General features: G+C 44.4%; 1 non-coding gene and 1 pseudogene across 1 annotated transcript; both read right to left on the bottom strand.

The window, feature by feature from the left end:
- Positions 1 to 5222: 5222 nt before the first annotated feature.
- Positions 5223 to 18420, bottom strand: part of LOC142590592 (allatostatin-A receptor pseudogene) — a 123980-nt pseudogene continuing 110782 nt past the window's right edge.
- Positions 12109 to 12291, bottom strand: LOC142591800 (U2 spliceosomal RNA). The gene has a single exon (XR_012830533.1). It is a non-coding gene; the product is annotated as a U2 spliceosomal RNA (small nuclear RNA).

The raw sequence follows: 18420 nt of genomic DNA on the forward strand, positions 1-18420 counted from the left end.
TAAACCACTGAATACACACAACTGGCCACAGCTTCGTCCCAACCCGCTGAATTCAGTGATCGAACTGCGCGCCACCGGGAAAGCACCGAAGGCAACATAACTGGAGCGACGCAAATGCTGATGTTGCCAATGCGACGTGTTTTAGTGAACTTGCGCTTGGCGTTGGGCACGCTTCCCATTGTTCACTTCGCGATACCAGACCAATGCGGCCGAATTTGCTACGCCGTCATGTTGGCTTTACTACACTACAGGGCAGCAGGCGCGGAACATCGTATAGGGTTCTCACCGACTGGAAGGAAATTGTTGCGCTGAATTCACAAATGCCTACGAATGCTTTGTTTTGTGTGAGGTGGAAAAATAAAACGAGCATTGCACGAAGCGACTGAAAAGTGTGAATGATATCATTTCGCCCAGGACTGATCTTAGTCTGGTGTTCAGTATGAGCATTTCCAACGAAAGGCGATGGTGGCTTTCGTTTGCTGTCGCTGCTTTTCTTTGTCGTCTGTTCTTCCCATGGCCTATTGCCTGTGACTAGCTTTCCTCATGCAAAAGAAAGTTGTAGTATCCGCCGTGGCTGCTCAGCGGCTATAGTGTTCGGCTGCTGAACACGAGGTCGCGGGATTGAATCCTGGCTAAGCAGCCGCATTTTTATGGGGGCGAATTGCGAAAACACCTGACCCCAGGTGGTTTGGCTATGAATTAGTAAAGGCAAGGCGTAGAAGAACAGCGCTCAAGAAGAACAAACACGATAGGACCGGCGCGTGTTCTTGCTTGAGTCCTGTTCTTCTGCGCATTGCCTTTACTCATTCAAGCATGAACCAACTAGCCCAAGCAAGAGTTTTACTTGGCTATGGTGTTGGGCTGCTAATCACGAGGTCACGGGATCGAATCCCAGTCACGGTGGTTGCCTTTCGATGGGTGTGAAATTAGCCGTGTATATAGGTGCATGTTAAAGAACCCCGGGTGGTTGAAATTTGCGGAGTCCACCACTACGACGTGCCTCTTAATGAGATCGTGGTTTTGACACGTGAAACCTCATAGTTTTCAGTCTTTCATTCTCCGTACAGCATGCGACTGGCACCACCTTCCCGGACCAACCGCCGCCATTAAAGACAATTGCCTGTTTCACACTACTTAAGCTAATACTGCTACTTCAGGAACCACCTAGATATGTCAAACACTAAGTTTCGCTGCATTTTCTTCTTTTTCAAATTTTTGTACCCACCCCCTTCTGTAATGCCTTGGCCTTGAGGGTAAATAAATTAAACGAAATGAAAAATGAACTTAAGTAAAAAAATCATAGTGGCATATTTATGCTGCCCATTTTTTTTCACCAATACGAGGTGTCTGCAGCGATACGCGTCAATTTGGTCACATATATACATGTGCGCCTGTGCGTGTGTGTGTGTACGGTCGAGTGTGGCTGTGGGTCGAGTGTGTCCTGGTGCCCCTTGGCTCAACGCAACTGAAGCCTCTCTAAACCCATAGCGCTTATTTGTGGACGGTGCGCACCATAAGTGCGCACCATAAGTGCGCACCATCAGTGCTTCAATGAATAAATGGCAATATAGACATACGGAAATATCATAGGTCTCTGACTAGACAGAAATGTTTGCTTCATTTCATTCAGCCTGTAATCATCTAAATAGCGTGCTACCCTCGTTGTTTGGGGTCGGCATGCAACCTCAATTACCGGACGCCATATCGCACTTAGGCTTGCACAACTAGGCACTGCGTAATTGCATGCCAACAATGGCAGTTTCTACGCCGCCAGCAGTCCTTCTGTCGAGGAGACGGTTGCAGGCCAGGATTTCGAAAGGGTGCGTGTTCGAAACTGAACTTCAATTATTACGTAACGGCCCCGAATAGGAGACCCCAAGTAACCCTTATTTTAGATCCGATACATTCGTTGCGTAAATTCAAATAAATCAGGTCAGCCTGTGTCTGCATAAACCAACATCATCATCTGAATGGATGCGTGCGGTATTATGAGACGTTTCGATTGCATGTACTGAACAAAGGAGCTAGCTCTAGTTATAACCCATGGCTTATGGCCAAAAGGCCTACCCGGACTTTTCAATCCTATATTATCAAATCCATCGAATTATGTAGCTGTCTTTGTAGCTTTTTCAAGCTACCTTTCAATTCTCGCCAATATTCGTTCTTCTCTATGCAACCAGCTGCCATTATCACTCAATTTAATCTCCCCCCCCCCCAGTCGTAGCATAATGTATAGACAAAAAAATATGGCAAGCTGAACTTCTTTTTTCTATGTTCCTGATTACTTCGAAAATGTTGGACAAGATAACCGGATGCATGTCTGTATTCCTGGCATTGTTATTTTTGTGGGCGGTCTAATACATCAGTTTGTGTTATCGTACGGTTTCAGAGAGGGAACGCATTTCTTATTTTTGGGTTGTTTGTGGTTCATATACTTTGCTATTGTGTATATTTATGCATTCCTGCTTGGGCCAGCTGTCCTGCAGTTGTTTCAAAAAGTGTAGAAAGAAACAACAGTGCAGCTTCGGTCTTATACCATTTATTGAGCTTTCTCGCACTGTTACAAAATTTTCGTGAGCAATTTTAGGCGCTCGCCTCTTTTCGCCTTCAGCAAGAAACAGCCAATAAACGAAACCCGCTTCTCTTTGATCCTTCACATCCTGGTTCTTTCCGACTGTTAGAAAGAAATCAATTGAAATAACTCCACATCTTTTCGTTGGAATCTTTCATGTCTGATACTTGCCACTTGAAAATTCTTTGTTATTGCTGACTAAGCCCAAGATAAATTTTTCACTCGCTATTAGTTCAGCCACAGCTTGAATGCTGTCTGTTGCTAAAAGAAATATCCACAAAACGTGTCCTAGGCACCTCTTTGCTCACAACCGCGATTTATAAGGCTATTTAAGCAGTTTTATTTATTTAGAATATTACAGCCACAAAAAATACCATAAGTTTGTTGTCTGGCTGCGCAAATGAAGCTTTACTGAACAGTAACGCAAGCTTAGAGCTACATTCTGAGAAAGAATGCTATCTTGTAGTGCTGCGTTCCTTTTTCCAATTCACAGCACTAAAGTTATCGGTGACGTAATAACACTGCAGCAACTTGTCAGTGCAGTTCGTGGTTCAGTCGCTTGTCGACGTCAGCTAGAGAGCCGAAGGATCTCGAATGTGTAATCTCGCCGCGTAAGCACGGTGATTTGTCCGCAGCGGCGATTGGCAGTAGAAGCTGCGTCCTTCTACTGGCTGCTCGCCTCTCCGCACGTTCTGGTATTCGAGCCATAGACATTATAGGGGAGCAGGGCGGTTCTTCTTTGAGCTACACTCATGCTTTGTTCCAGCCGACTCACTTAAACGAATTGGCTCACTATCGTGTTGCTATAAGTAAACTCTATTCTGGCGTTTCAAAAAAAGGCGCGTGACCACAGGAGAGGAAAAGATTCTGTACATTGCATGCCACAAGGGTCCCGCTCCTAGTATGATCCGCCTAGGCATGAACATGAACTTTAGTATAATTTCAAAATGGATGTGCTACGATATAAAAAAAAACTTGACAGTATCAACGTGTCATTATTCATTGTCTTGTGGTCGCCAAAGCGTCACCTACTAAACCGGTTCTTCTCACCCCCACTTAGTAGCATCTCCGTGGCTAAAGGGACACCTTGCTGGGTGGAGAACGCGAAGAATTGGCCCTTGTGGAACATACTGTAGAGAACATTTCACCATACAAAGGGTTGAACTCGTACGTTCCATATCACAGCATCCAGCCTATGGCCATGTTTCTGAGTGCCATACATTTTGTTCAACAAAGTGCAGCATCCACACTTAATGTAATCACCACTTTCAATGAGAAGGCCATGACACGTCTGCGCCGCTATGCTTCTGTAGTAATTCCTTCAGGCTCCGGTAGTGTTTGTCTGCGCAGACAGAGGCTGCAGCTCACCCACAAACTCATTTCTTGTGTACACCTGCAAATCATCTGCATCACTTCACACACTAACCACTGACCACGCACAAAATACGCGTGACGCCGCGACACAGATAAATGCTTACCCGAGAGCTCCTGGAAGAGATCAGCAATAACCACAGAGAAGCTCGCGCAATGCTCTGTACGGTGGCTGCTAGCCTATTACAGGCAGAAACAACAAGCGTCAGCGGGAAACTCATCCGCAAGGCCACTTGTACGGAAAACATTCTATAATTGGGAGAAAAGCAATACCTTGATTGGCGACCTTAGTTCGGCTCCCTGTAATGCTGCCTCAGAGCCCCAGCGTTTAGCAAAGACTTCAAAGCCGCCTGCCGGCTCGGTGAGAACCTGAGGTGGTTTTTGTAGTAGCAGGGCCTGCTCGCTCAACCATACGACAGTACTTCTGCGTCAGCGTGAAAGCGGCCCTATTTCGTGCCATCACTACTTTCCAATTCCATCAATTTGTTTGGTAATTCGACGTTTCCTGTTATTCGATCACATCTAGTTGTCCTAAAAGAGTTAAATTAAGGGTATTCAACTTCTTCGGCGTCAGCCGATGGTATGGTAATACTACCATTGGCGGCTAACGCGCCGTCCTAGTGCGGTTAAATATCTGAGGCGCTGGTTGTCACAGCGGAGGACGTAGTTGGCGTGCCTAGTGTGATTCAATAGGTGATATCAGTGACATGGCGGAGAACGCGATATGGGCCTGTGTCCCAGGAGGGTAGTTTTTCACAAGGGGCCGCTTTGCGAGTTGATGACCAAAGCCCCACGAGGATGTCGGTCGAAAAATGGACATCACGGTGGCGGAGGTCGTAGCGGGGCTTCTGTTTCTCTTGGGACACTTGCGATATCAACGCCACATGCAACGTCACAATTTGAAGGAATTAAATCCCAGCGGAAGGATCAATGTCTCCCTTATGTTGCCGTGTCCTTCACAGTAAGACAGCGATAGTTTAGATACAAAAACGAACATGTCGGGTACCTACTCATAGCATTCTGCAAAAGCTTAAATAGATGGTTTTACTAACAAAGTTTAAGAAGCCGTCAAAGTGCTCTTCAGTTGAACACAGTCTTCACTTAGAATGGACTATCCGTAGATCGGTACATATCGACACATGTACTGGAGCTTAACCAACCTCTGAAGCCGTTTAGAACCCAGCTTGCTCTTGTTATGCAGCAGCCACCTGTTAAGAGAGGTAGAATAAATCATTTGAAGTGTGAACTAGCTTGGAATGCAAGAGATGCCACGTGAACAAACCCTGTGTTCCTCTGGTGGAGGCAGAGGGCAACTTTATTCCCATTTTTCAACAGACTTAATGAGGCAATGAGTTCAATCAATTGGGATACGGCAAAACAATAAACATGCTGTGTTATAGATACCTTCGTGGTAGACAGCAGATAACACTTACTTATATTGTGCCGAGTGGTGTAATATAACAGCACAAGGCCAATAAACTCTGAACATAGCGTTAAAAATGTTGCAATGGAGTCAATGCGTGCTGTCATAGTGTGTATGATGAGATGCGTGAGACCATCATTTAGTGCTCACGTATCATTGATTGGACAGACTTACACTTCAAGGCATAACATGAACGTGATGTACGTACAATATCGGCAAACATCTAGTTGAAATCAAAGCTTCACGAAGTTAACACTGAACAACATAGTACAGCAGAATTTTTGTAGAAGCAGTGACCGACTCCTTTTTACCTGCGTATAGAGTGCCAACGGCACGATGCATCACGCTGGAGGTGAAACAAGAAATAAAGTGACACAACAGCCCATTCGCTTCAATATTATTAGCTTAAGATAAGAGAAACACGACCCTCAAGCTCCAAAAACTGCTTTTTATCTTATATACAATATATCACTCGTAAACGTCATTAAATTGACACGTAAATAAAATAAATGTGCTGTCACTTGCAGTGAAGAGCTTTCCAGGCGTGAGTATAATTGCGAAAACTTTCGCTGCCACGTTTTCAATTCATGTTGCACAAGCGCCGGAAACAATTATAGTGGGACATACATGGGGTGACAGCACTTTCGCACTGAAATCAAAATAGTACAATGTGTAAATAAAAACAAGTAAAGGAAAGGAAATAGGCGTTGAATTTCATGACAGTCTCAACCACAACGCATCGTGCAATCAGCCCCGGAACTAGCAATTCCTTGTGCGGCACTACAGCATGAACACAGCTACCAATATTAACTCTCTTACTCAACCGAGCCTTCCGGTGAAGGAAAATAATCTATGATACATAGAAGTGCAGGTACCGTTGTGCGCGAAAAACAGTAAGGGTTGGCGTGGTCATATTTCTATGAACTCCGCAGCACGTAAAATATACGTCTCCTGATCACTTCATCGCATGTGCAAATCGTTCATGAAACAGGAGACATTGACGGACCAAGAGGAGCATCGTAGAATCTCACGGGCGCGTCAACACGTTCTAGTTAGTGATTGAGTCAGGTACCACGCAGATAGCAGAGTAAGCAAAGTTTAAGAAGAAAACGAAGTTAAATATAGTGACTGTAGTTGAAGACGTAAGCAGTAACAACGGTGGCTTTTCATGGAAAACCGCGAAGACGAATATATATATATAGGGAGACCGCCTCATAATACACCTCGTGACAAAATACCAAACCTGAACCGGTGCACACTGATCTATAAGTGGCTTGTCCGCTTAACAGGGACACTTATATTTCATTGACAGCATTCAGAAGCCTCAAATAGAAGTAATGGGGCCCAAGATGAAGGTTAAGTAACAAGGAAGCTATGATTTCACTAAAGAGTTCACTTGGCGAAAGATAAGTTTTAAAGTTTTTAAACAAGTAAGGAAAGCGATAATGACGAAGAGAATGGGAGGCCAAGTACATAGTTTGTCCACAATCTATGTACACAGAAACCACACAACGGTCATAATATAACGACACTAAATACTGTATTCGCAACCCTGTTTCGAACACTGCAGGCAGGAGTATTCTTAAGCCTACGACTTTCGTATTTGTACATTAAGCTTCATCTTCGCGCTTTCTATACAATGACCAGTTTTCTTGAATGTCAGTGTAAGAACAATAGGTCTTCCGGACAAGCCATCTGTTTATTAGGTTGCACTCACGCGCTTCGTTTTCTAGTCTGGCTGAACCATCTCCTGCCATAACAGAGGCTTCGCACATCAAAGACAAAGTAGTGAATACGGGTGTACCAATATTTTACGCGTAGATGCTGACCCAGGTGAGGTGGCGACGTATTGTGAGAATGCGTGCGACCAAAACACACTATACTCTTACTACAATGTGCAAATGTATGTTAATCATCGCTTAGCGCAAAACTCGACACAGTAACGTGGCCTTAGTGAAACATATTTCGATTCTTAGTTTTTTTCGGGGGCAATTCAATACCCTAACATTCATGGTGGATTACAGTAGCTGGCAGCGGGACAAATGTTCCCATATTCCCGTAGTGAACCCACGACTAATAATCCAGCTGATGGTCCCGGATATAGAGGAACAAGAAGGTTTATGCACTTGCTGTAGAAAATTGACTGGGCTGCGCCGGCCAGTGTCCAGGCTTTTCCGGCAGCTCGCCACGGGCACCTGTTCCAGCGGCTCCAGAGAGTCGGGTGGTGAGACACATACAACTATTCGCCATAACGCCGTAAATGGCAAGTACGTCTACGTTAACAATCTTTGTGCGATTCTGTACCAATATTTTGCAATGACCTTCTATCTCATAGTGCTACAAAAGTCTAATGGCAACTTTATTTCTGACGGCTGACATGTGCATGGCAGTCTGCTGCAAATGCAATGATGTGGAACCACTACAAGATATCATTTGATATGTTGGACGCCTTCGTGATGCACGTAGCTGTTGTCTCCCTCTCCGTTCGTTCCGTGTCGTCTGGCGTCCGTGTGCGCGCCATACACGATCCGGTCCCACCAACGCTTCTGCCGGAAGCCTTCTTGTAGCAGAAGATGGCCTTGCGGAAGCTCCGGCGAAAGTTGTCCGACAGGAAAGCGTACAAGAACGGGTTCACGCACGAGTTAGTGTAAGCGAGCACCTGCGACGCAATCTGCACGACAATGCGGGGAGGATTCATTGGTCTGCCGTAGAGGTCTAGACTCTTGAGCACCAGCACGACGTGCACGGGACACCAGCACACGGCGAACACCAGCACAACCACCACGACTAGTCGGGTGACGCGCTTCTTGGAGCGAACGCTTTCCGCACTCACTCGTCCCCCGGTAGCGACTCCCAGCCAGAGGCGCTTTAGCATGAGGACGTAGAGGACGAAGATGAGGGCCAGCGGAACGACGAAGGAAGACATAAAGAAGGATATTTGGAAGGCGGCTATGTTGTAGCCTTTGTCGACGCGGAAAGTGCACGACGAGTAGGCCTCCTCGATGATCATGCCGTGGGAGTAGAGCGCCGGTATGCAGGCCAGGAGAATCATGATCCACGTGAAAAGAATGGCCAGATATGCATTCCTCTCTGTTCTTATGGTCATGGACGTTATCGGATGAACTACAGCGAGGAACCTGTCCAGGGACATCAGGACGAGCGTGTAAATGCTCGCGTAAGCACAAACGATCACGAGGTACTGTACGATTCTACACCAGGTGTCGCCGAACGGCCAGTAGTTGAGCGTGTAGTCCCAACCTGTAAATGGCACGCAGAAGACGATGAACAGAAGGTCGGCCATGGCTAGATTGATAATAAGAATGTTGGTGGTTGATCTCATCTGAGGGTTACACAGCACCACAAGGACCACGAGGGCGTTACCGAAAAATCCTATGACGGCGATCACCCCGAATAGGATCGGCACAGCAATGGCAAGCACCTCTTCCACTACCTTGATCTCGCTGTAGTCGTCGTAATCATTCCGATCTTGTTCCAGAAACGACGACTTAGAAACGTTGATCGCTTCATGCTCCATACAAAGTTCACTGCTCATGTTACAGGCTGAAGCGGAGCGAATTGCAGTTAGAGTCTTTTGCATTAGTACAGCGGCTGAGGTCGTCAAGGCTACGCTTGGGTCTGATGTAGGCATTGTGGAAATATTCGTCAGATACGCTGAAGCACTTCTGTTCCCAGGATCTTCTGCAGTTGCTGATATTAAACTCGCAGCCGTGGGTGTCATCACTGAAGGAGGGTCGCACTGTGTTGTTTCTCGTCTTCTAAGTTGAAATACTCTTCACAGCACCATCTGCAAAGAAATAATCAATCATTATTGCTTTTGAAAAGGACTCCAAGTTATTGTTAATTTTAGTATTCTTGCATAGGAAAACGTACTCTTGTCTATGCGATGCTTGAATATATCTCTCCATGAAAATCATTTTTTTTTCTATCGCTTAGTAGAAAAACTGCATTGTAATCTGGCAGAAAAGGCGGTATCAAGAAAAGGATGATCACTGCATAGTCCAGGATGTTACTAATGCTTGTTGCACGTTAGAGAATCATTTATAGAAGCCTGCCAATGACTGATTTAGCCAGTGCACACACATATCTGTACGCGACTCTTTTTTTCAGTCTCTGAAATAATGAAAAAAAGCTATAACGTTGCAGCATGGATAAAAGACATGCTTGCATACCTAATGTGGCTACATTTCAGTTCAGCCTATTAGTATTTTTACACGTGGACATTTTCGCGAACGTACTACAATGTCTGAAAGGGTGTTCAATGTCCAGTATTTTGCTCGCGAGAGAGAAATAATTTATTTTTTTCTCAAATAGGGTCTGCAGCCAATCAGTGCATTGGCGTCTTGTGTAAGGCGGTAACCCGGCTCTTTCAATAAAAAAGGAGACCTCTATGATGTGTAATAAATATATACTTATGTGCTTTGTAACAATGTGCATTGAATAAAAATATATAAGACGTCATATCACTGGGTTTCGGGGAGTCTACAATGCCTTGAGGTATATTTACATAACTTGGACACGCTTGTTGGCTGTCCACCATTATCCACGACTGAACAAGTTTGATATATGCGTAATAATGCCGTATACTTTTAACATGGAGATGTCCATTAATGATGGGTAGGAAGGTAAAAAAAACTTGTCAAGTTGTTGTCGACATTCCAAAAAAAAAAATCTGTCTTTGAAGGGATAAAGTCGACGGGCTACGGCGTCTTCTATTCGCTGATGAGTTATATTATCTTTAATAAGCTATGCTCCATCCCCCCTTTTGGCGAAATGAATTAGCCTGGACCGTTTTCAAGTAAATGGTTTAGCCCCAGAGATGAAGATTATTAATTTATTATGGTCATCGCTGCTTCATTCACAGGCTCGCACAGCTAGCAAAGGTTTTTGGAAAGATATGTTACTTTTTTATCATTTTCCTCTAATTCAAATCAGTGGATACCGCTTTACTGTGCAGTTCAATGTTTAGGCAGAATTGGCGGCATAAAAGTTATTCTGCGATTGATTCTTCGACACGTTTTTAATCCTCTATTTTTGCGAGGCCTGTACGTAATTTCTTCGCGACTCAACCAAATGCGGTCACAATTAGGGCGGTTGGGCGTAATACTAAAATGGTGGTAATTGAAGCATCTAATCGAGCACAATCTGAGCCTGAATTCGATGTTTGTTTGGTCGTACGATAGAAGTCCTACGGCGGATCGCAGCAAATCCTACAGTGATGATTCGTTGATCTGCCCCAACCCAAATTGGAAGTTGCCAGGGATAATTGGCTTCGAGGTCTGGCCCCAAGCCACTAATATCGCTACATGGGCCTTCTCAATTAGCGCAAATCGGATATACGCCTCCTTGCGACACCTTTGTGTCTCGTAATGAAGTGTTAGTGACATAAGCCGTTTCCCCCATTTTTCTCCTCGCGTGGTCGTCATTTTTTCTTAGATTGGGAAGCGTAGCTCCCAACGCTCCTCTGCTGGCTGATATTATGGCGTAAGCAACAAATCTAGGCATCACTGACGCAGACATTGAGAGTCTTTCTATTTGTGCTGTTGCAGCCTCTATGACATACGGTAATGAAAAAGTTGCGACGAAAAAGCACTGTAAAGTTTAAAGCTATGTATAAGTTTCTCCTGGTTTGGCGTTGCAAGATTTGGGAGCGCAAGCGTGATTTCTTACACTGCTCTTTTAAATTAATGCTAATTAAGAAATTCATTCTCTGTTAAATAAATAAACTGTCAATTGTGCATGCTAGCGCGCGCGCGCGCGTGTGTGTGTGTATTCGCGCTTGTGCGTGCCTTTTGCATGACCGTGAACATTTATGTGATTAACCATTCCTTAGTATGCCATACCAACGGAGCCAAACGCCCGCTTTTTACATGAAAGTCCATTTAGTACCCACCAGTACAATAGGGACTCAATGCGTGAAACGCCGCGCGGGTTCTCGAAATTCTTCCTCAGGCGACGTTGAGTTTACTCGGATCTATTGTGGACCGAGTAAAGTTGTTTCACTCACTCACTTCACGGGTCTGCATTTCACACGCCTTCTTCTCCTCCCATATCCACTATTTTCAAGCACTACGGTTTGTACAGCGCTAGTATTCTTTCGCCAAATGCGCAGCTTGCACACTTTTCTAAAATTAATAAACTTCCGCATGCATTCATCGTACATGATTCATTATTCTACTATGTCCAAAAGTTGCTAACTTTTGTATTATCCAACAACGACCTGCAATTCTGGATGAGTCATAGCTATGATACAAGCGTATTTAAAAAGAAAACTCTCCACGCTAAACCAAAAATAAACAAAGAGCTTATAAAATGGCATGGTAGCTTTTGATCGCCAGCGGTGTCCATACTCTTATAAGATATATTTTTGGCAGCATCATAAGATGTATAACGATGGGATTATTGTAAGCATCATTTGGAGCCTCGATAGACGCAAACCTCACGAGTAAAATTAGGCTTGACTAGCGTAAACACAAACACACAAACTGTACATATAATCATAGAATAATAATGCTTACTATTACTCCATTATTATATGGATTCTATTACAGAGAGCCCTTACCCTTGAACCCAAAAGGGTGCACGCATTCGCTGGCGAAGTTTTTCATTTGTCGTGGACCGAGGTGTCCCAGTGAAGCGTCAGAACAAGAGGACCCGCGCATGCAGGCTTATAAAATATCAATACGCGTGTCCTCCTTGCTCATTGAGCACAAGAATTTCTCCCCATACGGGGGCCGATCCCGAACATAGCACAATACCGGGCCGACTTGCCGCGCAGGCGAAGCAGGCATTAAGCACTCCAATAATTTACAAAAATACGTTTTGTATCTTAGGTCCAAGTACAACCCGTATCAGATATTAAGCTGATAAGAACAGAGATAAAAACACTTTGACCCACGTCGGCCATGCCCACGTTGGCACCGCCCTCTTTTTGTCGGCCTTCCAAGCGCTTGCGTGTCTCCTTTCCTTGCGCTCTCCCCTGGTGACGGTCCCGTGAGTCTGCTGCCCGGCCGGAGCGCGAGGCGGTAAGAAATGGTAACCGTTCATAAGGCTCCGATCACGCAAATTTGGAAACTTTCACCGGAGCAATGACGAGGTTTCAGACCGAGTTTGTGGGGAACTAATTCGGTGCGGCTTGTGTTGTGTCTGACCGATTGTGGGTTTCCAGTGAGCCCACAACGATTACTGCAGTGCGAGGCGTTGACCAACGCAGGATCGTGTAGCGTGGGGTTGAACATCCTCCGGGTGAAGGCGGTGGATGGTACAGCCCGTATCTTGCTACTTCAGTTTTGCATCACGTCATGGAAGGTTCAATCGGCGCTGGAGCAACACTCCTTCGTCGTTCGCGGTGGTGTTGGTGAGCTTCGAGCGAGAGGCGTTGAAGTGGCGAAGCGTACGTAACACAGTAGAGGGGGTCGACATTGGCGCAGACAAACGGCGGCTAGGGCGTGAGAAGGAGTCGCGTACCGTGCGGTCAGCGTCGGGAGGAATGCGGTAAGTAGCGTCACCAGGTGATCATGACTTTGGCGAAATTACTGGAAACACTAAAGTAGAAAGCGGAAGTAATGACGTCACTAATGACGCCACACACAGGAAGGTGAGATGATATTTAACTGGCTAATTAATAGAAAACAATTGCCTCCGATTTCGGTTCGTGCTTTGCGTTCACCTAAAGTTAAGCTATAGAACACCAACGCCGAAGTGCGAGTGCCACTAAGAGGTACCTTCTTGAAAGGTTAGTGTCGCCTACCATCTATTTTTCTCTTCATTGTAGCCGGCCCCAAGGCGCCGGCTGAGAGCGCCGATCATAGCGTCCCCGCATTGAGGCAGCGGTGAGAGCTACAAATTCTTTAACAAGGCATTTTGTTAACCTTACATAGCGAACTACAAAAAGACCTGCTACAGATTCAGCAGATGCATGCGAAAAAAAAAGTAATTCTCGTGTTTTGCGTTCAAAAAAGCCGTCCTAATTACGAGGCCTGTCACAGTAGTAGTCTGCGTAATATATTTGACCACATCGGGATCTTCAATGTACGCCCACGCACGGCACACATATTTTTGGCATTCCATCACAATGGGAAGACAGCTGCCGCGTCCGGGACAGAATGTGCGACCTGCCGCTAAGTAGAAAATTCCTTAGAAAATGAGCTTCTTGATGGGTCAGGCTTCTTCTGTGGTGCCGAATTTGGGCGAACAGAATATTATAATTCAAGCAACTGACTAAATGAATCACGATATGTAATTTCAGTGCAATGAATAAAGAAATAAAGCATGAGTTCAATGACTGTATAGCGAGAGCAAAGTACTTTTTTTTTTCAAGGTGAAGTCATGCTTTCATTTACATAAACATCTGGTCACTACACTCGCAAAGACACAAGTGCTAAGAAAAAGAGAGACCTTAGTTCTTGGTTTCATACACATGAAGGCTGCTACCCGAAATTTCTCTCCTATCGGCCTGTTACCGCTTCCTTGTGCCAGAGTACACCTGTATATTTTGTAAATATTTCTATCCGTATAACAGATATTGCATAAACAGTTATATCGACAGGAAGCTGCCTGAGTTGGTAAACGTTAAGGTTCAAAAGTGTGGTGGGAAAGAACATGGATGAAGAGGAATGAACGTCTGTGTTCTCTTGCGAGCGGAGTTTTCTACGCCCAACGTTTGAAACCATTCCACTTCTCCTTATACAAAACAAACGAAAGTTTTTTTTTTCATTACAAAAAACACGTGATATGAGACTTTTAAAGCCTTTGCGCACTTCGGGACAAACACACCAGGCTGGCGTGGTCATACGAGGCATGAAACGCTTATTACATGTGGGAGTTCGCTTGCGATTCGGGCGTGACAAAGAGGTTTGCAAGAGGACTAAATTACGCCACCTATATCCTGCTACTCCCCCCCCCCCCCCAAAAAAAAAAGCCTTGCTTCCCACTGAGGCCAGAGGCCAGTTCTCTGTTAAAATTAAAACGTTATTCATTCATTTCGTATGTTTGTTTTCGCAACAACTAAAAGAAAGCTTTATACTTTTGAACGTGCTTCCACTTTTTGATTGACTGAGTGCATATATTTATTCGTTGAAGAAAACAAGAATCACTGGATTTGATGTTTATTTGGGAAATGCCAAAATACAACTTTTCAGGAGCTTGAAGGAAAAAGATAGCAACAATAATTTTCGCAAGTTTTCAAGCACATGCTCCAATTTTACGCTCCTCAAATCAAGACGCTGGTGTCCTACAACCCTAGTGAAGCTTCAACAGTATAATTCGGTTAAGGGAGAGTTGCCAGTGCATATGAATATACTATGTTCTAAAGTAGCTACGTTAACGCAATATTTGCGTATTTATTCTCATTCTTCAAAACACATATGAAGAACCCACCCACCCATTTATGAGGAAAGCATTTGGGATGTTTTCGTGGGCGCTTATTTGTGGCAATATGTCGCACGATGTGCAATGGGAGGCGCCCCTTTACCACCTTTGTATCCCCGTACGCAGGAGCCCATGGGCACTTTCAGCGCCACTTCCTCAAGGATCTGTTTGCAACCCGACACACAGTCTGTGATCCCCCGGCAGCAAATGCTACGGCGCTGTTTCCAGAGGCTCATGGTCTCTAACGACGTTGTCAGCGTCTTAAACCTCGGGAAACGCGTCTCAACGACAAGTTCTTAAAGCGTTACCTGTCAAGCGGGAAGAACGGGAGAACGCTGCTCTTAACACTGGTCAACTGGCGCTACTGCATAGCGGTGGTACTACCGCTAAAACTACCACCTGTACAACTGGTAGCACAGCACGGTAGTACCGTACTACTGTGACGTTTTCTACCGCTGTGTTCGACTGCACTGTGTACAGGATTGGCGTATGGCAGTAGTTACATAGACACAAAAAAAAATTAAGATTGCGAAAGACAGCTAAGCACTTGAATCCATTTTTTTAGTGAATATTCGATCGGCATCAAGTAATATCGAGTATATTCAAGGGCTAAAATGAAGAGTAGGATATGTATGTGTTTGTCGCGATACATTTCGCTCATTGTCTATCGGGTACTGCAAGAAAGACAGAGACATACTGTAGTTTAAAGATAGAGAGGTACGCCTGAGGACGCGCCTCTAACATGCTACATGATGATGAGGGGAAGTGAACTATTAGGTTTAATGATGATGAAAGAAACAAACTTTTCGCTATACAATGCTAAACTACAGATTAGCAAAAATTATTCAGCTTGCTGTGCAGTTCGCGGTTCTTGCAAGAAAAAAACAAAGAGCAATTTATCCGGATCGTGTTACCCAGAAAAATGCGCCAAGAGGAATGCCGCATACTGACAATGCTTCGGAGTAGCTATGACATCAAGTGCACTTTGACAAAACTAAGGAAAATATTACGTCGTTGCAAGAACATACAATGCCTTACCACGGGAAGCTTTTTCACCGCCACAGCAGTTAGCCTTGAATGACTGATCATAACGGTTGCGTTCTGCTTTTTCTACAATGAAAACACGCCTGCTCAGGAGATCGCATTAAGAAGTTATGACGACATCGCAGTGCCGGCGTTTCGCAGCCGCAAACGTCCGAATCAATTTTCTGTCTCGAACGCGCTTAAACGCTATTCTTAACTGTACATGGCATCCCCTTCGTGCAGCAGCTATGCGAAGTACGCCATTACCACCGCAAAGCTCACTTTTGGCTGCACTTTTTAGGGCCACGTCTTGAGACATTTCGAAATATAACAGCACTCATCTGAGATAATTTCTTGAAAAAAGTTACGGGAGCTACACTTACTATATTGCGATCGTATCTGGGCGTAGGAGCCACTTACCATTTATCTCCGCTAATGCGACACATTCGATAGCAACATCGACTGCCATGCATTCCGCAATAATGTAAGCTGACGGTTACATATAGATGGCGTGACTCCTCGGCGAAGGGGCGCCGCGCTCCGTTTAGAAATCACCAAGCCCTTCTACGACTCTTTATCTGATATGCTGCAACTTATGGAAAGCTCATGGTGATTTAGGGATTTCTTTGAATTTATCTTTGCTGATGTACCACTGTGTCAGCATCTTGAGAAGCGAATCAGACGAGAAAATGTGTATGCTGGAGTTTGCTTATAACAAACGCGCAAGCGATATAGGATGCACTAGCGGCACTTCAGCCGTTTAATATTTATAGAAGGTGTTCCTAGCAACCCGGGCCAAGCTAAGTATTTACGTCATACAGGTGTTCCTATCAACCCGGGCCAAGCTAAGTATTTACGTCGTACATGGATATAACTAGCGAAAAGCGGAAACATTCTTCTTGCCGCCTTTCCTCAGAGTGACATACGACAACGTTTTGCTAACAAAACTGCGTTTCATTTTTGTATTCTGTGTTTGTTTTCTGTGAATATCTGCTTGAGAACATATGCATGCACTCTCCCTAATTCTGGGAAGGAGCTTTTGTTTAATTCACTATTTGTTATACTACATGCGCTCACCGGGGTCGAAAGGACGCAAGAACAAAAAAAAACCAAAACAAAAACCAACCGAACTGACCGGAAAGAACGTTTCCGTACATGTCCTCGCGCCTTTCTTCTCTTGAAATAAGAACCCTGTAGCCGAGCAACAAGCAGTAATACTGCGTCCACTGTTTGTTTGGCATTGACATGAAGTGGAAATGTGTCTCGTTGTTTTTCTTATCTACATAAATCAGTGTATCTAGAGCTTTTTTGCTAACTCAACTTGCAAGACGCTTGAATTCTTACATAAGCGGTATGTTATCCTGGGGAAATATATACAGTTTTTCTCCCTCTAAGCTGACTGTTCTTTTTTTAAACAGACATCAGGGAATTAGGCTCTTTAACAGTTTTTTGGCAATATCGAACCCCGAAATTGTCATAAGTAAAGATTTAAAGCTCTTCTAAAACGTTCAAAATCATATTTCAAAGATGATCGGCATGTGCACATTTTGTCGTCTTCGCAATATTCAGTGAACACTCTGTTTTAAACCGAGCGTTGCCAAATACGTTTGCCCAATAGAACAAATGTAGGCTACACACGTAGGATGTAGCACGTAACCTGCAGAATAGGAATTGTTCAATGAGATTTTTTAAGTGAGGTGAGGTCACTGAGTGGATCAAATAGCAGGGATAGCCACAGACTTTAGAAGATGGACATTGACAAAATGCATAACCAAATACATAACATATCTTGCAGTGTTTGCAATTAGACAAATAAAATGCGCTTAGACTAGTTCTTAGGTAAACCATTTTACTACAGAGAAAGTTTGTTATTTTTATAGACAGGTCAAAAGCAACTATGAAGCGGCAGACGGTTTTAGACCCTCGGAAGGCCAGAACAGTGGCAGAAGTGTTTTCATCTTTATGAGTGGACACAGAAAGAGAACAAACATAATTGCACGAACTCTTCCAACCTAACTTCATCAGAATTAACTATGATATTTATTATATTGTTATCAGTTATTACGTGCGGATATACACCCGCATCCATCCTATGCTAACAAAACCACTGGCAGTAAACGGTTGCGTATAAGACGGTTGAGTTACGCTAATTCGACGTTAATAGCAATAAGACTTACCCGCCGCGATGGCTTTCCGCAGCTAATGACAAGACACGGCCGTGGAGGCTGCATTTTGAAGGAGAGGGGGGGGGGGGGAGCTAGTAGGGGGGCACTCAAGAATGAGCATGTACCTAGGTTAATGTGCCCGATAAAGAGCGCATGTACGTCAAGTATAATTCGGATTCTCCCAATATACTGACTGCCCCGTAGCATATCGTGTTCTTGGCTAGTAAAACTCGAGTAAAACTCGAGGATTTAGTTGAATTGTTCTTGAAATTTATTATTATTCACTCACAAAGAGGGATACCGTACGTCGTACAGAACTTTTTGTGAACCTTTTTATTCTAAGTTTAATCAGATTTGCCATGCGTAAATTTAGTTACACTTAACGCTAGCGATGTCTTTAAAAATATCCTGCACATTCGCCTGTGAAAGAACGTAGCATGCGCATATGCAAGTTACCTCGCAGTGTCCACAGAACCAGA

The sequence above is a fragment of the Dermacentor variabilis genome, chromosome 8 (genome assembly GCF_050947875.1).
Source record: "Dermacentor variabilis isolate Ectoservices chromosome 8, ASM5094787v1, whole genome shotgun sequence".
In the NCBI taxonomy this organism is placed as follows: Eukaryota; Metazoa; Arthropoda; class Arachnida; order Ixodida; family Ixodidae; genus Dermacentor; species Dermacentor variabilis.